Source organism: Leptosomus discolor, chromosome 1 (genome assembly GCF_034619465.1).
Source record: "Leptosomus discolor isolate bLepDis1 chromosome 1, bLepDis1.hap2, whole genome shotgun sequence".
NCBI classification, from domain to species: domain Eukaryota; kingdom Metazoa; phylum Chordata; class Aves; order Leptosomiformes; family Leptosomidae; genus Leptosomus; species Leptosomus discolor.
Window position 1 is genome coordinate 191119523 of NC_141391.1, and position 19970 is coordinate 191139492.

A 19970-nucleotide genomic window follows, 5' to 3' on the forward strand; every position below is an offset into this window, starting at 1 on the left:
AGGTCCAGCATACTAAATACTGAGCATTGGCTGGATTACTGGCAGCTGCAAGTAAGAATTAATTTCTGCTTCGGGCACTAAAGTAGGAGTCCACTAAGAAAATCTTGCTGATACATTGCTGAATATTCAGTCGTAGATGCAAAGCCTAGAATATAACCAGCAGACAATTTAAAAATAAGTACTGTTCAATTATAGTCTTAGTAGTTATGTTTTCTGGTTATTTTTAAATCTACCTTAGGAGTAAAGATGCATGTTGTGATTTTTAAAACACAGTTCAATGAAACATAAATTGATTCATTTTAATGTTCAAGAATCTTTAGGTATTTGTTTGGAAAAGATGAAATAAACATGTAAAATACCTAGAAGTTTGCAATCACTGCAGTCCTTTTCTCTGGGAAGCAAGAATCATCATTCATATCTATGTTGGACAGAACAGACTAATAGGTGAAAACCATCTGAAATCTTCATTTGTTCTCCAAACTGTGTGCCTGCACAGCAGCTAAGTTTTTTATTCAGAAGGCACTATGGGCCATTTAGTAGATGGATACCTGCTTATTTTCTAATCACAATATGCATTTACCGCTCTTTACTCCACATTGTTCTGCAGAGCTGATACAGGCACCTACGGGGACACCCAACTGCATCTTTTCCTAGTGATGTGGGAGCTGCAGCACCATCAGACAGGTTACACAGGCAGAATCCATACAGCTGACATGAGTCAAGGAGAAACAAACTTGACTTGCCCATGCAGATGAAACACCTCTAGGTCTTTAAAAAAATAGCATCTTTGAATTTGAGCTTTGGTCACGCCCCAAAGACTTAGCAAACATGGAAACTAACGCTGCAGTTTAGATGCTCAGATTTCAGAGTAGGACTGCCAGTTTAATCTTCCCCCCTCAGCCAATTCTAGCTCTTTAAATCAAAGGTAGATCTTACATGATGTAGTCATGTGTAACAAAGGAAGCCAGACTGACTGCGTGACAGGTAAACTAGCAGGTGTATCTATCATATTAGCAATCAAAATTAATATTGTAGAAGAGCAGCCTCTAGAAATATCCTGAAGGCATGGCAGGATTATTTTTTTTTCCTGGGCATAATATAATTACATAATACCACTATAAGAAAGACAGTTGTTGCATTAAAATCATCCTGGGAGCTGTAGATTTGCTACAGTAGCTTTATTACGGCAATTGGAAAATAATTAACCAAGTCATCTTGAAAGCTCGTAGCCCAGTTTGGCCATGGCTTTCATCCTATTGACATCAAAGGGGTCAGTCAGTGAACTGTGTCTGCTCCATCAGTTTCACAGGAGCACAAGGGAGAGACAAAAGACATAAGGTATCTTGGAAGACACAACAGTTTGTTTTCAGGATAAAATCAACCAACATGCCTAAATCCCGTCAATTTTATGTGATATCGCTGTTCCTCAGTGCTTGTTACTTTTAAGGTTCTACAAAAGTCCTTAATTGGCCTGAAACTCTGAAAATTTTATGCTTGCCTTCCACTAACCAAAGAATGCCTTTTTTTTTGCTGCTATGTGATTAAAAGGTGTGGGGTGAATGGGCATAGAAAGAAATGAACACAGGGAATCTAGGAAATGAGAAAACCTCACCAAGCAGTTCAGTTGACATGAAAAGCACAAGTTTAGCAGAGATCATAAATGCATAAAGCATTTTAGACAAACCATAAGGTCCAGCAAATCATTTTATTATAGGTGGAAAATCTTTGATTCTCATGAAGAAAACAAAGTTGGCACTGAGCATACCATAAACCAATGGATTTTAAATCCACAATTTGGATAGAAGGAAACTTGTCCCAAATTTGTTCTTTTTTAACGTTGCAAAACCTGGCTGAGGTAGCCCATTGCAATAAAAAGAAGAGGAAAATCCACAGAGATTAGTGTAGTAAGAATGAGAACAGAGACAGGAAAATAGATGAGGTTCAAGAGGCAGTCATGCCAAGCCTTAACAAACTAGTACACAAGCAAGTTAAAAAAACCTCCCAGGCAAGACCTTCTGGTCCAAATACCTTGAAAATCAGCCTGAAATTGTTTGAAAGAAGTTGTGGCTAATGTAAAAGGTGGTCAAGTGCTTATGTTACATGTTTGTTATGCAGCAGAAGAGTTTGATCAACCATGTGCTGGTGGTCAGTTCATGCTTCCCACTTTCCGTTGTGTTCAGTGCTTTGTGTATGTATATCTCAAGTGCAGCCATTTATAATTTCATCAAGTATACTTTTCATAAACCTTCCTCTGGTGGAGCACAGATCAGCTCTCTGACAGAACTAGCATTATTCCTTAAGAAAGGAAACCAGTTAGTAATATACAAACTCTTTTTATCACACTGTTTTCTGACAAGTTTTCAGCTAAGCTAACTTCTTGGTGAGAATCAGCCATTTACCGGACAAAATGTCATGTTTTTCAAAAAGCAGATGTATTGGGTTTGAACAGCAAGGTTTTGGTACTGAGGTGGGGCTACAGGGGTGGCTTCTGTGAGAAGCTGCTAGACACTTTGCCTATGTCCAACAGAGCCAATGCCAGCTGGCTCCGAGACAGACCCACTGCTGGCCAAGGCTGAGTCCATCAGCAATGGTGGTAGTGTCTCTGGGTTAATGAATTTAAGAAGGGGGAAAAAACCTGCACAGCATGAGTAGCAGTAGAAAAGGCAAGTGAGAATATGGGAGAGAAACAACTCTGCAGACGTCAAGGTCAGTGAAGAAGGAGGGGAAGGAGGTGCTCCAGGCACTGGAGCAGAGATTCTCCTGAGCAGCCTGTGGTGAAGACCATGGTGAGGCAGGCTGTCCTCCTGCAGCCCGTGGAGGTCCAGGAGCAGAGACCCACCTGCAGCCTGTGAAGGACCCCACACTGGAGCAGGACAATGCCCAAAGGGGGCTGTGACAACATGGGAAGCCTGCATTGGAGCAGGCTTCTGGCAGGACCTGTGGACCCGTGGACAGAGAGGAGCCCGTGCTGGAGCAGGTTTGCTGGCAGGACTTGTGACCCCATGGGGGACCCACACTGGAGCAGTCTGTTCTTGAAGGACTGCACCCTGTGGAAGGGACCTCAAGCTGGAGCAGTTGGTGAAGAGCTGCAGCTTGTGGGAAGGACTCACACTGGAGAAGTTCATGGAGGACTGTCTGCTGTGGGAGGGCCCCCATGCTGGAGCAGGGGAAGAGTTGAGGAGTCCTCCCTCTGAGGAGGAAGGAGTCACAGAGACAATGTGTGATGACCACAACCCCCATTTCTCATCCCCCTGTGCCACTGGTGGGGAGGAGGTAGAAAGAATTGGGAGTGAAGTTGAGCCCGGGAAGAAGGGAGGAGTGGGGAAAGGTGTTTTTTAAGATTTGGTTTTATTTCTCCTTATCCTACTCTGATTTGATTGGTAATAAAATAAATTAATTTTTCCCCCGGTTGAGTCTGTTTTGCCTGTGATGGTAACTGGTGAGTGATCTCTCCCTGTCCTTATCTCGACCCACGAGCTTTTCATCATATTTTAGTGATAGAGTGGCTTTGGGCTTTGGTGGGCATCTGGCATCCAGCCAGGCTCAACCTACCACAGCAGATTACCAGAAATCTAAATTAAATTTCCTTTTTTTTTTTTTTTCCCTTAAAGCAGATTACCAGAAATCTAAATTTTTATTTCTTTTTTCCCCCTTGAAAATGCAAGACATTTCAGGATTGTCCCAGTGGTGGTTCATGAAAGCTATATCTGCTTCCAGTCCCCTTCGTTGCCCAGGTTTTCTAGCTGGACTAGATGTCATATAAGGAGTTCCTACAGCCGGGAACTCATACAGCAGGTCAAGGAAGGACCAGTTTGTTTAAGAAGCCCACACAGCTAAAGGCTTTGGAGTATGAAGCATGCAGACTACTGCTCCCATGAGATGCTTGAGGTATCAAAACAAAACCATTTGCAATTGGAAACATGAGCTTCATTTTTCATCATAAAGCATAATTTTCATTAAGAAAAATAATTTCTGAGCAGCTCCAAAAACAACAGTCCAGTGGCATACACAGTTCAATGGCTTATTAAAACCAAAGTGGGGAATTTGCATGTTATGAAATTGGGGCATGGCCAGGTTATTCTCGGAAAAAAGAACCAAGGGACCTTTGGTAATCATTAACATTCACGAATGCCAGTGATAACACCTCGTCCAAAACCTGTTACCTCCAAAGTACTGCACCTCCCTAAGACCCCGTGAAGGAGATAATCAGGAAGGATTCAGGGGAAATTTAGCAACTAATAAATGCGTATTTTTGCCAAAGCTGAGTAAAACTCCTTTCTTTTGCCAACAAGAAAATGATTCAACATGTGTACTTCTTTCTCCGTCTGTGTTAAGATGGAACAGTCTTTCCTACATTTGATTGCTGGTATTATTAGAAATACTGAATCAACAGACAAGATGCATATTAGCAAGAAAAGCATCCAAAATTTTCAGCACAAACTGAAGCAACTTCCCCAACTGCATGTTTGAAAACCCCGTGTGCAGCACAGCAAGTCAAAGTACTTTAAGATTTCTAAAAATCTCTTGTTCCCTCAACATCAGGCAGCTGGGGTTGTTTACTTCTGTGGGATTTATTTGCAGCCGTGAATTTGTAAAGGCTCTCGGAAAGTGGGCACTACCTTAGGGCCATATTGCAGCATCTTAATGAAGCTTTTCCAGCAAAATACTTGCTGCACAATGGCTCTGACAGTCAGGACCTTTCTTTTCTCTCAATGATTTTTCTGCACTCTCATAGAGTATGTGAGAGGCAAGATAAAAGGAAACGGCCCCCGAAGGGCATCACCAGAAGGTGGGTGACTGTCTCAAGAGCAATCTCCAACCCCGTGGGCTGGCACCCTGCCCGAGCGCTGCCTTCTGCGGAGGGGTGTGAAGGACAGGCGACTGGGACAGTCAGGCAGCCTCAAAGCAGCCAGGGAGTCTGTCTGTAGTTGCTACAACAGTCCTAATGTTTCAGCAGCCCTGGGATGGAGAAAGGCTGACCAAGGTACATTAACGAAGGGTTAGATAACAAAGACAGTGGCTTGCCAAGAGTAGAAGCCCAGCCAAAGAGGAAAGCCTGTAATAGCTGGTCAAATCTATATAATAGGTCAAAAATCTGCAGGGGAAATCCCCCATTAAAGGATTATAGTTGCAGAGCTGTCTAAAACAGGGAGTATTTGAGCCTTCTTACATTGCCATTCACTACAATCTTCCTATTACTTTTTCTAGACCCATTCAAACTTTCAAGACAGATTTTTTACAGAAGCCCTGTACTTAGGAAAAACAAAAAAAAGCAAAAATCAAATGAGAAAAGGTTAAAAAAAAGGTTAGAATGATCAATGCTTCATTTCCAAGCTGTCTAGTATTTACTGACCAGTATTTTTTACACAGAATTTATAAAGAGATTCATATATTTATAGTTCATAGTGCTTAGCTCTATCTTTCTATTTTCATTCTGCCTTGGACATTAAAAGATCTGTTGGGATTAGATTCCTTTCCTAAAAATGTTGTATCTTCACTGTCCAGTGTTTTTTCAGGTAAGAGAAAGTCCTAAAATACAGCCCTCTTACACAAAAGCTATATTTGAAAGTATGTCTGCACACTACTCCCTAAATCCTACTTGTAAATGTTTAGTCCTTTAAATTAATTATTTGCTGATAGATGAGAAAAACATCAAACTGCACATTGTTTTTGAATTCATAAACTAGTCTTTGGCCTCTGCTTACGCTGCGAGATTAAGACAGGCTTGCAGACAAGCATGAGGACATTAGCCTCATGTCATGCTTTCCACCCATGGATGGATGCTTTCCATACATATCCCTGCCTATTAGTTCCACTCAAAGCACTATGCTTAGTGCAACCCATGAATAAGCTCTGGCTGTAGACTGGTCCAGGGACCCCAACCTCCCCCATGCTCATCTGTTTAGGTCACCCAAGAGGGTGCGGGTACCAAGGCGGTGACCAGACCCAAGCTTTCCTCCCCAAATGTACGCTGAATATCCATCTGAGCCCACAGCAAAGCACATATCTGCTCATAAACAACGTGGAGGCTGGGCTTGAGCAAAGGCTTGAAACTAAAATAGCAGGTTAGACAGGTCAATGGTGCTTCTTCTACACACGGCTGCAGCAGTGTATTGCATGTTACTCATCCATGCCCACAATTATTTCCTCAGGAAAGAGCAGAACTCTGTAAAATTCACTTTATTTGCAAATATATACGAAGAAGATCAGTCAGGCACAGTAGAGAAAAGCATTACTTGGATGCAGACTGTGCTGCTTGTATCTGCCTGTGACAACAATAAAAAATACAACACTTAGATGAAATTGCTGACTCTCTAGTCTTTTGGTTTTAAAATATAATATTGATATTGACTTTAGATCTTGCCTGATTTACTTTAATTTGAGCCAGGCCTCTACAGAAACCTGTTGCCCAGGTAACAAATGTTGTGCACCATAATAAGGCAAATTGCTGTTGAAATAAATAGTAATTATGGCACTGGTTTCAAAAGTATTATCTTTCTCTTTATTTTAAACTATCCTTGGGTAAGGCTGTAAGCACTGGCTTTGTTCGTTCGCATCATCTCATCGCACGACACTGGGGGAAGGGAGAGAACCCACTCGCCTCCGCATCCTCCCTCGGCTCCCCTAGCAGCGCTAAGGGTGTACATATAGGTGTTTTCAAATGGTATTTAATTCCTCAAGGGTGCATCAATACAAAGTGTAACATTCCCATCAGGAAAGGGCAGGGGTTGACATTATTCCTGTTCAGCATCTATTACAAGAATTGCTGACCGGTAAGCGCCATCTCACAGTCCTTTCCACATACCCTGCAGAGTCCTGCCCTGACCTGGGGCCTTGCACACCCATTCATATCCATCGGGCGCAGGATTTGTTCAACGTGTATGGCTCTCCTTCTCATAGTTTGGTGATTCACAGACAAGTACGAGCTCGAAGGAGTGAATAACAATGTCATGCCTAACATTCATCTATTTGTATTCATAAAGTATTCACACTGGAAAAACGAAAGGGAATTTTCATGGCTACTTTCACTTTTTCCCCCTCTTCATCAGTGTTTGGTAGAGTATGGTGGTCTCAGCTCTCACAATGTATTGCGAACAGCTGTAGTCTGTCCAGCTGCCACGTGCGTGCCCCGGATCGGCCATGAGGAAGCCCTGACTGTGGGGAGCTGCCTGGGGCTCCTGCCACAGCCGCACCACAGCACGCAGCTGAGCCAAAGTCCCACACCCCACCTTTCTCCACAGTGATCAGGCCTCAGAGCAAGGAAAACTACTGCCATCAGATACATGAGGAGTAAACTGCAGTGAGACCACATGAGAGACTCTGTAACCCCATCAGATGTAGGAAGCATCAGCCAACATATCTGCAGGAAAGGATCTAACGCCCATGCCACGGAAGAAGGATGCTCAGGTTGTCACTCCACACAACAGCTCCTCTTCAATCTGCAGATGGGAACTGATGGGCCTCCTGTTTCCCTCTGCAGGGAGTGGGCCGCAGAAGACAAACTTACTCAGCTGCAGAAGGTATCTGTCTGGAAAGAGTGAAAGCAAGCCCATCCCTAGATACACTTGGTAGCTTCTGCTGACACCAGATTTACTTGGTTGTAATGAACTTAAAAAGCTAACCTGCAGTCCTCCCAGGAGGAGGTCCAGGTCTCTGGAGTGGTGTCACTGTCTTTAAAACATTTGTCATCTTAGTGATTTTCTTGTGATTTCCCTGGTGTTTCTACCTCTGTCATATATTTGCTTCCCAGAGCTTTCAGGCATTCTACCTGATAAACTACCATAGAACCCAATTTAATAACACTGATGTGACAGCAGCCAGGTAAGTGAGAGGATATGAATAAAAGAATTGTCCAAAATGCCACTCTGCTCAGGGAGATACCCTCTTTCCTTTAGGAGGAGCTAAGTCCTGGGATGAGGATGGACTTGGCTTGAGGCAGAAGGGGTAAGGTCAATCCTTCTCTTGGCTTCTTCTCTAGTCTTGGAAGGAGCCACAGACCATAATCACATCCTTGCATCAGGTTTTTCCAGCGTGGCTCACATTTAGTCAAGGCTCCTTTCAAATGGGGCCAGGAGTACACTGTGGGTTTCCTTATATGCCTCTTCCTGGTAACCTTTGCATACCTCTTTGGAAATTCAGTAGGATTTTTGAAAGTTAACTGAGCTGAAGTGGTGGCAGTCGTTGTGGTGTAAGCTCTGGGACACTGCCCAGGCAACGGGTGCTTAGTCAGGCTTTAAAAGCTCCATGCTGAGAATAAAAGGATCAACCACGGAAAATGAATTTTCACCTACTTTGGCTACTTTTTGAGACTTCAAAAAATGTGCAGAGTATGGATTCGTTGCCCGATTGAGAAAGAATGACATTTCCTAGAGCTATCAGCCCAGCTTATTTAATGAGCCCTGAAACCACTTTAAAACTGCGTGTGTGTGCATGCATGCATGTATGTACTGGAGGGCAGGGGGGCAGAGGGAATCAGATACTTTATTGGAAAACATGATCTGTTCTTTACGGAGTTTGACACACACAATCTTATCTGATTATTCAGAACATTTAACATCACCTAACTCCAGATGAAAATCTCTTTCCTCCTCCTCTGCCCCCTCTTTGCTGAAACTTAATACACAGAGACTAATACGGCACAAAACCATCTCATTGAGCTTTAAAATGTAAGACGACAACTCATGACCTTTGCCATTGATTGCCAGCCAAGTTACATACGTCTCATAGTCTCAGCGGGCCACCATTTGTCACCACGCTGACAGTGAAATATGGCTCAGCCTATTGTTCTAAAGAAGTAACCTCAGCCCAGGCCGGTGGTTACGGGGGGCAGTTTGCAGGATGTTGCACTGTGTTCCCCAGGAAACCCTATGCTGTGTACCCTGGATAATCCATGGGGTTTGGGAGAAGCCACAGCCATCAGGGTGATGAAAGATCTATTCCTTGAAACAGATTTGGAAACCAGGAGTGCCAGCATTGCCAGCCCAGAAAGGAAGAACAAACATCATGCTTTGGGAAAAATTGTTATATTGGACGAAAAAAAGAAAAAAAAAAAAGCCTTCCTCACCAGCACAGTATTTCTGCAGTAAGCTGCTGTTTGTGAATCCTGTGCTCTCCAAAGTGGGGGTTGCTGAGTCCCTCCTATGCACATTTCGTTTAGGCAAAGGAAAGAACTCTGAATCAGACTGTTTACTTGGGTGTAGCTGGTCTCCCACTACGCTGGCCAAATTTGCTTTGTAGGCTTAGAAAAATAGCTAAAGGCCAAGCAGGCTGTCAGATAGCTATTCTTTATCATTTGCTGCCCACAACTGAGTGGGTACAATTGAAAGGACACTTTGCATTATGTGAAATGGGCATGCATGAAGTCCAAGCAACTGGGTGCTCAATCTACTTTACCTTGTGTGAGAAAGCTTTTTGCCTCCAGTTACCATCTGCACAACAGGGGCTGTTTCCTAACTGACTCCTGAAGTCCCAAATTAACATCCTTCAAACCTCCATTTTGTACTAGAGGTACATAGAAAAAAACCTCCCGCTTTTCTACGTTTCTGCAGATGAGAATAGCAGAACCACCTACATTTTAGCAACACTTTGAGCACACATCTTTCATTTAAATCCTAGTAACACTGCTCCACACCTAGCACCACAATACTGTGGTCTTTGCCCATCCTTTGACAACAGACTTGATAACTAGGAATGTATTTATCCCCATAGAAACCACTGTGATGAAGATGCTGGTTTCCTAATTAATGTTCAGATTATGTATCTATTTGCACCTATTTGGGACAGCAGAGGCACTTTCCTGTCAACAGAATTAAAACTGCAGGAAAGCCATATGCAGCCAGATCAATGGTCCAGTGACACCAGTGTTCCCCTCCAGCAGTGGCCACCTCTGACCTTCCAACTCTACCAACTGGACTGATGGGTCATTTAAATAAAGGCACTCTCAGTTCTTCCCATCTGAGGATGCTTCTGATCACGTGCATCGAATATCCAGAGGAGGTGGAGACTGCAACTCCTACAGCATATATGAAAGCTTTAATTACTGCTCTTACAATGCTAAATATTTATGCAATATGTCGAATAGAAGCAAAAGCACAAGAGAAAATGGAGAGAAACACCTTGGAAATGGGAGATCTGGAATCTCATCCCAGAAGGATCTGAGCGCTGATCCCTGTCACCTCAGGTGAGTCCACATGCTGCCAAGCTACCAAACAAAAAGGAAAGTTCTCCAGATTGGTTATGAGAAATGAGATGGGGGGACCCCAGCTTCTAACTTAGCCAAGGTTTCCAGGCTTCCAGCCCACAGGGTTGTACCCTGGACATGGTAACTTCCTATCTTCTAGCTTCCTAGGCTGCCAGGTTTATCTCATATGTGATTCTATATTTAAAAATGTACAAGCGCATATGCTTTGGTAAAAGAATAAAAGCCTTTTAATTCTAAGTGCAAATATTTGTACTTCTGCTTCTAAGCAGTATGGTATTTGACACTGCTCAAATTAAAACCCCAAATGTTAATCTGAGGCTCTAGTAGCAGCAGTATGAATACAGGCTTTCTTCTTTGTTTTCCCAGTGACCTTACCCATTCTCTCTAGAAACAAAAATTCTTCCCTAGCAGATGCCACCATGATTTCTGGCTCCTCAAAGGGGTATTGCTGTGATAAATCCAGTAGGAACTCTCTTAAAGACTGTCCATTTCTCTTTCTTGTGTTTAGCCATATATCATTGCAGAGTAAGGAGGAAGGGAGTTGGGTGGGTTTTTTTCTATTTTGGTCATTGGTCTTTTACTAGGAAAAACCCCCATAGTTATTAATTATGCTGTGTTTTGTTATTCATGTTAGTATTTTTAACTCTAAAAAATAGCTTAATTAGATTAGTGTTCTTAAGAGAGGATTCAAATAACTTAACAGCAGAGTAGCAATCAGAAGAATAGGCTGTACCATGTCAGACGAGTAGGTCCACCCAGCCCAGTACTCTGTCTGACAACGAGCTAACCTCAGAGGCCTATGAAAGGGTGTTCAAACGGGGTCAGCACCCACTAATACCCCCTCAGCCTCCAACAATTTGCAGATGCTGAGCTTCAGTTTTCATATAATAAACCTTGGTGGGTTTTTCTTCCTTGGGTTTTTCAGGAGAGAAAAGTCGTGCATAAGACTGGAAAATACACTAAGGAAATGAGATAAATATCAGGACTCTGCTAAAGTCAACAGATTTACATTTGAATAAAGCTGGTAGTAGGGAAAAAATAAAGGTACATTTTAAAATAGACTATGGATAGGCAGAAGAAATTGTCTTGACTGCGATCAACAGGAATTCGTCATGGTATTGTTTTATCCATCTTCAAGCCAACTCCCAGCTTCAGAATGTAAACTCCAAGCACTCTAGTTTTCCTACATACTGTTGAACATCTGTACTCTTCCATTTGATTTCATTTCAGTACATTTGGGGTGTTTTTATCACAAAAATAGTAAGATCTATAGCAATACAATTTGCATTTTCATTTCTGTTTGAAATCAAGCTAATACCTCTTGGATATAATGCACGACCTACCAATAAAAAAAAATACTGCCATTGTGTGCATTGTAGGAGGAGGTTATAGTAGAAAAGTCAAACAATCTCAAAGAAGGTAGTCAACTCACTTCTGCCTCCCCTATGCATGGAGATGCACAGGTGGCGTGCAGCACCCTAACCAGGTGTGCTGGCCACTTCTGAAGAGTGGGTGCAATGGTCCCACTATCTCCACCCTCTATTCCCTACTCCCAGAAAGTAGGGAAGGAGTGAGTGTGCATGGCTTGTATCTCAGCCTTGGGTGCATTGCAGATGTTCAGAGTAGCAGGCAAGAAGCCTGGCAGCCAGGGATGGGACAATCTGGAATGTGGTCGTACAGTACTGGCTAGGTCTCAGCCAGCTCCTGTGCCAGAAGTCGCTAGAGGATATCTACAATCTGCCTCCTTCCGATTGTGTTACCCTTTCTCTTGAGAATTATCCAAAGCAGAGCTATACGAGCAAGAGGATCATCTTATGATGGATATGACACAGAAATATGTATTTTTACTGTCACAGTACAAAACCAAACCGTGCTGTCCTCCTGAAAATCCTTGGATACGCATGTGATCAAGTTAAAAAATGTCCTGAGAAAGAGGAAGATTTAAATTCTGAATGTCATGGGGATGCTATAATCACAGGATACATCTCCGCTGTAAGTGTTTCCAGTCCTGAGAGATGTTTCCAAACTAGTTTTGGTTTAGTTGTGCTGAGGACTGACAACAACAGAGCTAAGGAGGCACGGGCTATAACAGGTCAAAATACTTAAGGCTCCTGGCAATTTTACGGTTCATAATGAAGCTCATTACCAGAAGGGCAGTTCCTCATTGCCGAGAAGAACACCAATCATTAAGTTGTGTTGTGTAAAACATGAAGAAGAGGTTTAGTCCTGGGTGTAATCATCCATCAACTTCTATATTCTGAAACCATTTCAAGAGTCTTAACCCAGTTTCAAGTGAACATGTTCAGACCACAGAAACACTGTCACACTTTGTACTTTCTCACATCTCCCTTGAGCAGTTACAGAGGGGGGGCCATCCTTTTGCTCTGAGAAACAGTTCCTCTGTCGGAGCATCGCGGTTCATTGGTGCAACAGTGTTAGGGAGAATGTAATTATGTTCTTCGGAAAGAAAGAAAAATTCAGAGTTACAGTGACATTGCTTCAGGGAGTAAAATTTTAAACAACCACTCCCTGTTTCAAGACTATAAATAACTCAAATCTCTAAACTTCTTATGCTATGACTGCCTGAACTAATATGTGTTCATCTCCTGTATTTCTTCAAGTAACAAGAGCAATGTTTCTGTGAAAAGCAAGACAGGATAGCCAGTAGCAGACAAAGTTTTATCCATGAACTTAACTGCATTGTTACAGCTGAACCATAATCAGAACTTTAGCTATACAGAAAGCCAACAAATAATAATGTCAGGGTTTGATTACGTACGTATATAACAGAAAAGATTCTCTAATCCTTCCATTCAAACAAAGCCAGATTATTTAAACAGCCATCTACTGAATACCGTTGCCTTCATCACGAAAAAAAGAAGTGTGTGTAAATATATATTTTTATATATTTATACTAAGCATAAAGGTAATTCTAAGTAAAGAGACACTAGCATGTAAATGTGCTGATGACAATCCCTCTAGTCCCAAGCTGTGTCTTATAACACCCTCTATGAATATTTTTGCGGAATAGTTGTGCACAGGTGTCTTGGTGCTGTTTCAGAGGAATTCAGAAAAAAATAAGTTCTTTTTAAACTGGGATGTCTTTCCTGTGATAAAGAAAAGATTGGATTCAGTGGTGATTACAACAGCGGCCTTTTATGCAGGTGCCTTGAAAGAGAAGACCTGCAGGTAATTCTGTCCCTTGGCATTGTAGATTACAGACCAGACAACTCACATTGCATAATTTTATTCTGCATGTGTTTTCCTGTGTTTTCTGGAGCACAAATTAGAATGTATCGTGGAAGGTGTCAGTTCTAAATCCATAATTATTACTTGGAATTTCTTTCTAAAACAGAACTTCAAAATGGCAAGATCAGACTTGGGATGACAGTAATCACTCCTGTTCTTAAACTGTAATGTTTATTTCAAGTAACAAAAAATCAACTAATATTTAGGCTAACTAACAAATGAGCAGTGATAAGCTCAAGGTATCCTTCGTTATAATATTTGCATCATCCTGGCAGAAAACAGTATGCTTCTTAGGAGACCAAGGAAGTTTACTTGGGAGACACTATATTTTCCTCCAAGAAACAGGTATTTCTATATGAAAAGGTAAGTCACAAAAAATTGCTAAATCATTCCTCAAAACTCACTTTTTAAAAAGATTCTCTTTATTCAAATTCACAAATTTTCCTTCCTAAAATGAAGCATTGCGAAGTATAACAAAAACCATGAAGCTGACTTCTGTGAAGCAAGATGATGAAATCTCTTTCTAACACCCTTTCAAAATGTCCAGCTCTCAGATTTCTCCAAAATACTGTTTAAAGCCCTGTTCTCTATCAGGAAAAATTTGTCACCAAACTGCAATGAACTAGTTTTAGGGCTTTCTAATCACATAAGCTCTCACTGCTTTTATCAAAAACATCCTATCTCTTCAAATAGTTAATTACAGTTGTAAGATTAAAAATATTCTCAGTTATTACATTTTGGTTTGGCTTTCACTTTTGCCTGCAGCGGTTTATTTATTTTCTTAGTTTCTTTCTGTATTTTTACCCCGTAAGATTCTTTCTGGAATTTATGATGTTGTCTTGCCTCCAAACAGATTTTTATAGCATCTTTCCACTCTCTGAAGTATTATGGTAGTTTCTTAAGTTTATGTGAAGCGTTGCATTAACCAGCGTGTTTCTATTTTGCAGTGCTTGGAGTCAGCCTTGAGACAAAAGCCACTGCCCTAAGGAGAAGTTGACATAGACTATGTCATTTATCGTGAAGCCTCACCTTGCAGCACAGCCACGCAGCCTCTAAGCACCCTGGACCAAACCTGCTCCTTCACAGGTAAGGTGTGCCCCTGTGGGAAGGTAATGAAGGTGAGGGGTTGGAGCCTTCTGAGGATGCTGCTAGTGGCACCTCACTTCATCCTGCCTCTGAACTCAGCCACACCACAGCACACCTCCACACGTCCACCCACGGAGCTGCTGGGAAGTAAATATGCACCGGTTCTGAAAATGCCAAGGTGAAGCTGAAGCTGCAATATGCCAAGGTAAAGCCGAAGCTGCAAGCCAGTAGAGCTATGTACGATGTTTAATATCTGCTCTCTGAGAATCATCACTGACTTATCTTTTAAATTTACATCTTTCTGGGTTGTACCTTTTTTAAGACTTTGAGCCATGACCATCCTTTCACTCCTAGACTTTGCACTTCAAGTGAGGTGTGCAGTTACAAGCTGACTCCAGCTGCCTTGAGGAGAACAAGGGGACCAGCTAGGTTAGGGTGTCAGGTTTCCCCTTAGGTTTCTCATTTGCTGAAGTGGGCTTGTCCCCTTTACAGGCAAGTTTGTTTTCCATTTGAGTATCAGTCTGTGGTGGCTGTCAGAGTGGGACTCACCTAGTGTCAATGCTAATTTTCTAGGAAGTCAGCTCTACAGTTGTTGTCTGGGCTGCTGAGGGATGCTAGCAGTGAAGTCTGAAGTAGGCAGAATAGTTGCTCTCCGTATGGATCCGTCTCTCTTCATTGACTACAGATAGGTTTTGAGTAGTTTACATTACATACCAGGCTTTCACACTCTCAGAATTAGGTGCGGTGAATCTCATTTTCAACAATTACAGGAGTTTAAGCTTTGTGTTTTGAATTCTGAAGTGATGAGCTCTGTGAAAATCAACAAAATCTGGGGGCCTATGTCAGCTTAACAGTGCTGGCGGGTATCAACAGGAGGCAGATCCAAGCACTTGGTTTCTTCCAAGCCCCCTGCTCTGTTCAGAGGTGTTGACCAGCACCTTTTGTCTTTACTCCAGGTTTTAATCCAAGCGTGCTCTGGGCAATTTTCTCACTGTAAGTATTTCAACAAATACCAAGCACAGGAAGGGTAATAATAGCAGCATTTTCAGAAGGTTAGTAAAAATCTTCACCAGAATAGCCAGTGAAGACACAGCAATATAAACCAAAGCTCTTATTCAAATTTTAACCCTGAAGTCCGCCTACGCACACAAACAAAAAATGTTACCCTCCTTTGGAAGTACCTTGAGAGCAAGTAAATTATCCCGCTGCCAACTACAGCTAGACCCATATTTTTCTTAAACCTGGTGTTTTGCAGCGAGGATGCTGACTAACTCAGTTGAAAACTGATAGTCTGCTAGTACTTTCCCATAATTTCCCCTGAGGGATAAACATATTCTCCCAAATTGACTGAGAAAGTACAAGGGCTAGGAATTACACAGCCAGATACATGCAATAAATTGTAAAAGCAATGAAGAAACAATTGGACACGTGTGGGTGTGCAGTTCACACCCAGCTTTCATTAATTTGGCTTCTGAGACCTGAGAGATGAACTCTCAGGCTAAATTTGAAAAAAAAAAAAAGAAACCTGTGTATTCTCAAAATCTGAAACATTATATTATTACGGAAAGCTTATTGGCTTGGAAAAGATTTGTTTTCATGGGCTTCTGGAACTGACATTAAAACACAGTGGAACTAGAAAAAGGCTTTGAATGCAGTGGATGACAAGGATGATGTTCAAATAAAGAGACTAAATTGATTAAGATTTGCCAGCTTGGAAGATTGACAATGAGGAGGAAATGTAAGAAGTGCAAAGAAATGAAAGTATCATAGAGAAAAAAAAAGTGAGGAAAACATATTCAGTATTTCTAAAAATACAGGAGAAGAGATCATACAAAACAGCAAGGCAGAGGGGTTAAAACATACAGGAGGAAGTGTTGGAGGTTTTTTTTTTCCATACGGATTCTAGTTAAATGGTGGAACTCATTGGCAGAGGACACTGAAGGCCAGAAGTATATACAAGTACAAAACATCATAGGAAAAATGGATGGAAGACATGTCCACCAAGAGCAATTAAACAAAAGCCTGAGGAATCAGGCTGTTGGAAACTGGGCAGGAAAACTGGGGAAATCATCCCTTTATGTTTGCCTCATTCTTGTGCATTTTGTCAAAGCTGGTGAATTTTCTGATGTTTCCCAAGTCCATTCTTCTCAAGTTATCTATCAGGCCTTTGTCTCCACAAATTCCCTAACTTTGTCATATTGAGGACTCTCATCTATATTTCTTGATACAAGCTTGATACAATGACACTTCCTCTTCACATATGTTCTTTCTTACACCTTACCAAAACAAAATTAACTACTTTTTTTGTGAGAGAAATAGGAAAAATATCTTTAGTTAAATCCTTGCCAATATTAAACAATCAAAGTGCAGTCATGAGTAAGCACGATGTGAATAACAAGTAAGGCAAAAGCAATGATTAAAATAAATAAATAGAATAATCCTTTCAGCAATTTGAGGATCATATTTGATGCAATGCATTTTTCTAACTAGCCAGCAGAAGTGTGAGTGTGAGTAAGATGCAAGAGCTAAAACCAAAACAATAGGCCACTGTTCAGATTTACAGAAGAAGGAAGTATGAGCAACTTAAAAAACAACTGAGAGCTGGTAAATAGAAAAAATAATAAATGCAAATAAATCACAGCTGCAGAGGGAATTACAGAAAGTTAAATGTTTGATGATGTGAAATCTAAGTAGTTTAATTCTAAGTGTTAATTATTTCAAGTGCCTTTTGCAGCATGCTGAGTCTAGCGAAACAGTATGAATCACTGTCTAGCCTTAAATATGAACCATAATGGAGTTTATTTCAGTGATGGTGTCTGTTTTCCCATTTTCCTACTAGAGCTGTCTTCAGGCATTGTTTATTTATGGGGTTTAAGGCCCTTCCCCTCACTTCTGCTTTGTCTTTGTACAGCACAACAGCTCTTTCACAAATGTCTTCATAGCTGATTTTAAATGTGCAGAAGTGCTTTTTTTCATTCTCCTAAAGGGAAGAGCTCTCTTGATACAGATATTGATATCACTGGTTTATTACAGCTGCCAATAGTTTGGTGTCAGAACGGATTCATACTGCACATTGAGCTGCAGCAATGTTTTACAAGAAGCTCTGCTTCAGATATTGCCTCTCACATGTATGGGATTTGGGCATCCTGGTGCTGTTCTTGGTAAACTTGAAAAGCAAGGACCAGCACTGAAGTTGCCTTAATATGTTTTGGTTTTTTTTTCTCATGCCTTGATTCATTAGGCAGTCACTGATGATGTGCTGAAGGAATAGGTCAGATCCTTCAGAAAAAAGAGGTCTTGTTGCTTTTTTCACTTTTTCTTGATTTCTTGGGTCCAACAGAATAGAGCATTTTTCAGTCCACGTTATTTATATACCAGAAGACAACAGGTGAAAGGATTCCTCAGATGCACAAACCCAAGCCTTTCTCAGAGGTGAATTATGGAAGTCAGTTTATATTATAATGAACAATTACACATGGAGAAATATTTTATTCCTTGTATTAGCAGCTTTCTACAATTTTAGAAGAATTAAATCCCAGGCGCAATTTGCAAGAATCACCTCGTCTCAATGCAGCACTAACTTTTGTGGATGCTATAGAGGAACTAATTGGCAAGTTTATACTACTATTGCTTTTTAAATACTACTTATGTGAGAATAGGCCTCCTAACTTTCAAACAGAAAGGAAGTATTAGGAAGTTAACTTACAGAGTTGCTTACATAAATCATAGTAAGATGCTCATCTATATCATTAGAAGCTTAAATATTTACAAAAACATGGATTCTGTATTTCAAAATTCTGTGGGTAAGAAATGAGCTATTATTTGGCCATGAAGTGTGACACACTTTAATGCTACTATGTAAATAATGATGGTAAAATATGATCTAGGTATTATCTCAGAATCCACGAGGTGGCAGTGTCATAGTTTTCTTAGTATCACCCTGAAACATTAATTTTCTTTTAAAATATTTACATGTAATTGTGATATTTATCACCTCAGTTTTGAAAAATTTTTGAAAGTATTTGAGACCTCTCCTTCATTTCCAAAACCTGACCACGAAAAACTATTTTCCCAAGAAAAGGCAGAAACTCCCGTGTAAAGCTGAGGAGCTGGTTTCCTGTGAGTCATCTATCATGTTCCCTGGTGTTAAGTGCTGAGGTGCCTACAGAAGGTTGTGAAGGATGCTGAATTCAGATGTGATCGTATCCTGCACAGAAACCAGAACATCACCCCCTGAAATCAGCCAGTCCTCAAAACCTACTTTCATTTACAGTAGTAAAAGAAAAATAAAAAATTAATGGCAATTTTCCCCATTTCATTTTTATTTAGAAGGCTTTGACGTTGTTATTTAGCAAAAATACTGAATGTTAGGCCTGTGTTTGCTTATATCAGGTCTCTTTAATAAAAAGTTTCCTATTTGGAAAGTGGAATACAAAATATGTCCCTATGTTCATGAAAATATATCTCCATTATATTTCTAAAAGCACTGAGAATGCAGAACTACTAGGAATACCCAAAGGGAGAGATACCCTTGTCCTATTCTGGTCTTCCCCAGGAAACACAACATCCCTGTTGCAAATGAAGGAAAAGGTCATGCAGAATTTAACAAGTGGTTTCATTTGAATTCCCTGGCTGCTGCTGTTGCCTTCGCACCCGCTGTAAGGCTGCTCGCAGGCTGTTTTGCTCTGTCCTGAGGGCTGGGGTTGTGGCCATCACCCTGGCTGCTGGCTCTGTGCCGAGCTGGAGCCGGGTGGCCCATGCAGAGTTGCCATCACATTGAGAAGATTAATGTGCTTGGATAGATCGCATCCGTTGGGATCTGTCAGATTCCCAGGAGGATGATTAATTAACGTAAGCTTATTTAAACACAGTATTTCAATTCCAATCTTTTCTGCACCCAGTGTGAGCTTTCCACTCTTATTCTAGCAAGCCTTTCCATGAACACCAGGGATGTGAGGCCATGAATACACAAATGGAGTTGCTCTCGGCAGAGCTGGCACTGGGATTTCCTAGCTACTTCTCAGAGCAAGTGCTGCACAGATGGGTAGCTCAACCTGTCACCTCCTTCTGAAACAACCAGTTAGGCTCTGTGGTAGCTACAGTCCTCTTGAAAACTCACATCTGTGATTGTACCTCTTCCTTCTCTCCTGACCGTTCCTCAGTGTGATCTTCTCCTCTCCTTCTCCAGCTCTTAATCCCCTTCTCTGGTCTCTCTCCTGGGGTAATCTCACCCGCACGTAACATCTCAGCCATGGTCTCAGCTCTTTTGCCATTCCAGACTAAGCTGGGTGAGGAAGACACCCACCTGGAGATGCCTACTTGCAGGTGTCTGCGTGTGAGCTCTGTGCTCAGGCCACGCTGCATGGAGATGCAATTGAGATCATCAGCCAGTTCAGCAAACACGGAGACATCTAAAATGAGTCTCAGCATCTGC